Genomic DNA, 6000 nt, shown 5'->3' with positions numbered 1-6000 from the left:
CTCCACCCGCTCCTGATCGCTCGCGCTCCCCGGGGCAGGCTTTTACCCAGCCAGGGCTGGTGCCGCTGCTTCAGGCTCCGCCCCGTGTGAGTCAGCTGCTCGCTCTCGTCAGCTGCTCGCTCTCGTCAGCTGAGCTGCCGGCTCCCGGGCAGGTCCTGTCGAGGACTTGAGGCTCCCTCGGTGGCTCTCGCAGCTCTGAGTTGCGGCTCCTGGACGCTGATCTCCCCCCCCGCTCCGGTGTTGAAGGCGTCCTCTCCCGAGCTGCTCACCTCAGCAACTGACCAATGTCAATGTCATGTCCTGGGTGCACATTTATAGTCTTTCAGGAAAAATACCTCCAATTATCTGAGTTTCCGTGGAGGTCTGTAGAGGAAGACGTCATTCAATACCAGCCTCTAAACCATTTACTATCCAGTGTTGTGCTTAACAGCTTGGATTACATCCAGATGGAAAAATGGTGCAGTTGTGTCATTCCTTCAGACAGTTCTCCCCACTGTGGAAACATGGTCTGCTTTTGTGCTGTTAGCTGGAATAGATGACTGACTTAATTGCATTGCCATATTGCCACTTGCACGTGCAGTAGCTACGGTCTGTTAAGTAACTAGAAGCAGGAGGTGTAGTTTATTGTGAGGTGGCAATAGGAAGGCCTGGTAGTGCCTCATGTTTGAACTATCTGGCATCTAAGGAGGTATGAACTCTAGTAGACGATTTCCCTCTTGCTGAGAAGGAATGGTTTATAATAGCTCTCCTCCATGGTGCCTAAAGAGGGTGAACTATCACAGCCTTCCCTTCAATACAGGCACTATATAGGATTTTTCTTCCCTTTAAGTGACGTATTTTCATTCGATTTTACTGAGCATTATTTCTTCAGTTTGCAGTAGCTGAGCTAAGAATAGCTGTTTGTTAACCTCTATTTGTCACTAGTCTGACACACTGAGAGTGATTTTGGTTTGTAAATGCTCACTCCCAAGCAAAAATAAAACCCTGTCTGCCTGCACCAGCATCCTGACTGCCTACTAGATTTCCAGCAAAGAGCTAGAAGAATCTACAGCTAGAAGAAGGCTGTATTTCCTGACATAGCAGAGTAACAGAGCCATAAGTGGGTATTTGTGACACTCTAGGGTTGCTCTTTGTAGGAAAGGTACCTGAGTAATCTAACTAATGTGACTCCTGCTCTCAGCTCTGGAAGACACACTGGGGGTCATACTGAGAGTGGGGCCACAGAAAATTGCTGTTCTCTGCACTGAAAACAATACTGGGCAATATGAAACAAAATCTAAGTGGGAGCAGCCACTTTTGTTTAGTGCTTTCCAGAACCAGAGGCAAAAAATACCTCCCCTGTCTATTAATGCACTGGGTATGTGGATGGCTCCCTCTGCACCTTTTCCACATTTCAGGTATGTTTGTATACTCCATTGCAGTCATCTACAAATGAGATTTATAGGGGCAGATTCCAATTCTGAATATTTGAATAGTCAGAATGGATTGTTGTATCTCACTGTACAGAGATGACATTCTCTTTGTTTCCACACAAAGACATGGATGTGTGGTGGGGGCAGGCAAAGGCGAATGTGGGAAAGGTGTAGAAAGATGAGGAAAAAGCCACCTGGAAAGGACAAATGGAAAGGGAGAGCATTCCACACACAAGCCTGCTTTGGCTCATGAATTTAACGTGTGTGTAATGTTTCTTATGAGAAGTCATGTGAGCAATTTAAACTAGCCCCTAGGCAAGTCTAATCTGAACAAGCTGCTCTGAGACAAGCTACAAATTGCAGGGTTTAATAAAAAGGGTAGACCAGAGTCAACAGAGCAGCAGATAACACAGGAGGAGGAAAGGGCTAGTATAGTATTAGAACTTGAAATGAAGTCCCCATAAGCAGATCTTAATAATACATCACATTGAGACAGCAAAGACTGAAAATGAGATATTGTATTAAAATTCTGCACAATGGGGGGTGCATGTAATATAAGATATCCTGACATGTATTTTGTATCCATTAAGAGTAACTTATTTTAGCTCATTTGTACCCCCGCTGTATCTTGCACTGTGTCCCTACCATTAGGTGTCACCGCTTCACAACAGTAGATTTCCTGAGGAGGTAGGTCTAGAAAATCTGGTCTAATATAGCAAACGCAGCCTTTCTTTCTTAAGGGTTCCCAGGCTACTCCTACAAAAGGATTTTCCTAGGTAACAAGTTAAGCTACTGCAGCAGACAGCAAGAGTGATGCTGGATGAGACTGAGCAGATCCTGAAAGCCCTGGCATTGTTGGAACAGTTTGCTGTCAGTCTTTTAATATTGAAGTCCAACTTAAGGTACATTCAGCCTCAACAGTGCAAAGGAAAGCTCCAGCCTGGCCTCCAGAGTGCCTTGCTTGCCTTATGCCTTGGCTCATCTTCCACTCATGGCTGGGAGTGAGCCTTTGCTGCTGCTCCTGATGGGCAATCAGCCTGAACGTGATGCAGCTTGGCTTCACAACATCTGCACCTGTCCAGCGAACACTATCTATGGATTCACAGGGCCCCATGTGACAGTGAGGTCAACATGCCTAGTTTTGTTTCATGATGAAAAGACAAATTGAAATACATTCTTCTCTGCCTCAGGTACCATAATGCTCTACAGTTTCCCCATAAGGAGAGACTGTACTACAGGGAGTTAAACACTGTTAGTACAAAATTACCCTTATGAGAAGCAAGTGTCATCTACTCGGCAAAACAGATTCTGGAAATTACAGAAATATTTGTCAACTGGTCACATTATGGGGATGGCCAGCAATCTTCACTGAAATTTCCATGAAGTTAAATAGGTCTTTATATGGAAGTTCTCATCATAAACTAGAAACAATGGCCAAAACATCTAGATCAACCAGATTAGGTCTGTGCCAGCTTGTATTCCTAACAAAACCTCAGGCAAACCTTGTAAATTGTTGGCTCTTGGTGCCACTGCCTGACTCCACTCCCTGAAGACTGGGAGAGCTCCAGGCCCCTGAGCACAGTGGCCAGGGCAGGGGCATGAATTGCCAGACTGCAACTGGCAACGACTTTCCAATTAATTCAATACCTTTAAAAAACAAGAATTCTTTGGAAATCCAAGGTAAAATTTTCCTCTTGTAACCAGTATGCACCTAGCAACACAAACGAGTGACTGTTGGACAGAAAGTGGGTAACAATGTGGAATTAAAAATATTTGTAATCTTTGCTAATGGGCGAGTGCTCTGTCACACTAACTGCAGACAGCAAGCTCATTTTGGCCTGAGTGTGGGCAGAGTCATTTCTCTGATGTGGCAACCTCTTCTGGACTGTTTGGAAAGCAACACCAACTTAACAAAGTGGGAGGCTCCCATGGTAATAGTCTTCTCTTCCTGCCTTCCACCCTCCCATTAGGGGGAAGCTAGAGTGCTTTCTTTATTTTCAATGTACTCTTACTTCTTATAGTAGCTGTACCCAAAGAGGCTGCAGAGGCTCCAGGATCCTTGGTTCTGCATATAGCCCATATGCCTTCCTCACAAAGCTTTGTAGTCAAAATCACAACATAGACAAAGGGGAAACTACTGTCATTTAGTGAAAATGAGTCTGTGGCAGAGCCTGAACATGTACAATTGCTCCAAAGTCCCAGTCAGTGTCTGTGACAAGATCCACACTGAGCAGTGCTGTGTCCTTCCACCCAGAAACAGGACAAACCAAGACCCCACCTCACTCAGTGTCTTCTCCCTGTTTAAGGAGAACAGCATAAGAAAGAAATATGGAGTGACCTTCCCCCTGGTGTAATCTCTCAGGTTATAGAAATCCACACGTTATAAATTTCAGGGGTTGGAAGCTGCATCCATTCAAAAATGTTTAAAGGCACTGTTAGATCTGGGCTTCATGATTGTTTAACTCTTTTGAACCTGCTTATACTCCCAGTGTCCACAACATCCTGTGGCAATGAGTTTCATAGTTTACATGGCTGCAATTGTACTCATTTAACTGCAAGAAAAGTACTTTCTTTTGCATGCTTGCTTGCCAAAAATTTCATTGGGTGCCTCCTAGTTCTTCTTTTATAAGGAACAATAAATAACCATTCCCAGTTCATCTTCTGCAGGCCACTTGTGGTTTTACAGACATCTATTTTAAAAAAATGTTTAAAAATACATTCCCTGAGCTTTTATCAATGTCTTCACATAAACATACAACCTGTTTCATATTACTTGAGTCAGAGCCTACCATGGCTATTGTCCAACCACATATTTTAGCAACAAAAGCAAATATGTCCAGGTGAGCCTCTTGCATTGTTTTATGTATTTGTCTGGCAATATTGCTTCCTCTTTTTTAGGATTTGGTAGCAAGCACTTATTTAAAAGCAAGACTGGATGAATACTTCCCTCATTGGACTGTCTCAGACACTCAAGGTGCTCCAGAGCCTAACTAACTGGAGGAAAATTCAGGACAAGGCGGAATCCTGCTGGATATTGGCAGTGAAAGAAGGGGAAGTGCTGTGAGCCCATGAGCTGGACTGACAGCCAGAAAATCTCACCTGCCAATGGGTGCGAGTCCCCGAATGGCAGATGAACTTCCAGTGCCTCTATGTGTGTACAGGAATCAACCTGGGGTTTGAGATTTGCTGCCAGCTGGGAGTAAGTATGGTGTGCAATTATTCATTGATACAAGCTGAAGTCAAAACTGGGTGTAGCTGCTTACTTCTAATAAATATGGGGGAGCTGTGCAGTGTGAAAGGTCATATGAAGGATTTGCTTTTGACAAGACTTACGTTGCTGCCCCAGAGGAAACAAAGGCTGCTCAGCATGTCTGTGCCTGCTTGTTTGCTCATTTCCTGGAGGTGGTTGGTAGACTTTCAGCTTCCTTCTGGCAGCCCATATATTGGTGTAAAATCTACCCTGCCAGGAGATGCTGGTAAGCGAAGGATGAGAATCAGCCAGAAAAAAACAACAACAACAAAAAAACCAAACCCAAAAAAACAAACAAACAAAAAAACCCAATTAAAAAACCAATGCATATATATATGTATATAAACACATAACAGGGGTGGGGAGTAGTGGAAAAAAACACCATTGAGAAGAGACAACTACTGACTCCCAGTAGAAATACTCTTTCTTATATTCTGGGAGTGGAATGACATTGAGAAGGCTTTGAGCTGTGCTTCATTAAAAGCATGAGGAGAGGGATGCTGTGTAGGCTTTAAGCTGTTATACCTGGTTTTGGCACAAGGCTGTGGTTTGTCTGCACTGCTTCTGAGACCCACTTCGGTGGGGATAGCCAATACTCAGTTGGGTGTGGACTCCTTGGAGGGTGACTGAGGTTATCTCCTGAGAGCCCACACAGACCTCCCTGCAGCCCAGTCCTAGCTACTTCAGGGTGGAACGTGCCAGTCTGGGGAGCTGGAGTGCATGCTGTGTTCCTCACAAAAGACCAAATCCTTTGTTTTGAGAGAGACTCTTTGTTCTCCTGGCTCACAGAGGGCACGGGTGGAGGAAGGTCTCACCACTGGTCCTGAATACACATTCTAATCCCCAGAGCTATAGAGGAGACACAGACCCCTTGGCCACGCTGAAGTGCCTGAAACCAGATCCCAAACATCTAAATGGGCTGGCTGGAACTTCAGCCACAGATCTGCAGATGTCAGGCACTTACAAAATAAATGTATTTAGGCATGTCTTCTGAAGAGGTCCCTCAAACCAATTATTTCCTTTTAGTAAGACCATTTGAGACAAAATGACACCAGCTTCTGCTAAAGAGAGCCATCTATGCTATTTCTTCAGTCCAGGCTGTGCAGGATCTACCCAAGCAACCTGGTGAGAGTCCACGATGAGAGGACCTCATCTTCAGAGGAGTCTCACCAGCAGTGTTTCTTAAGATGCCTGAGGGTCTGCCTGTACCTCAGTGCTGTTCTTGTTCAGCTGAAGTTTTCAGCTCTGATCTCTTGGACTTTTCTGAACTTTTTTCTCTGCTGAAGGTAGTCCTAGACAACTCAACAAAGACTTCCTTCAGGTCATGTGCTGAGTACA

Source organism: Pezoporus wallicus, unplaced genomic scaffold (assembly GCF_028554395.1).
Source record: "Pezoporus wallicus isolate ANWC-B61680 ecotype Strahan unplaced genomic scaffold, APGP_CSIRO_Pwel_v1 scaffold_3294, whole genome shotgun sequence".
Lineage (NCBI taxonomy): Eukaryota > Metazoa > Chordata > Aves > Psittaciformes > Psittacidae > Pezoporus > Pezoporus wallicus.
This window is presented reverse-complemented; position numbering follows the sequence as displayed.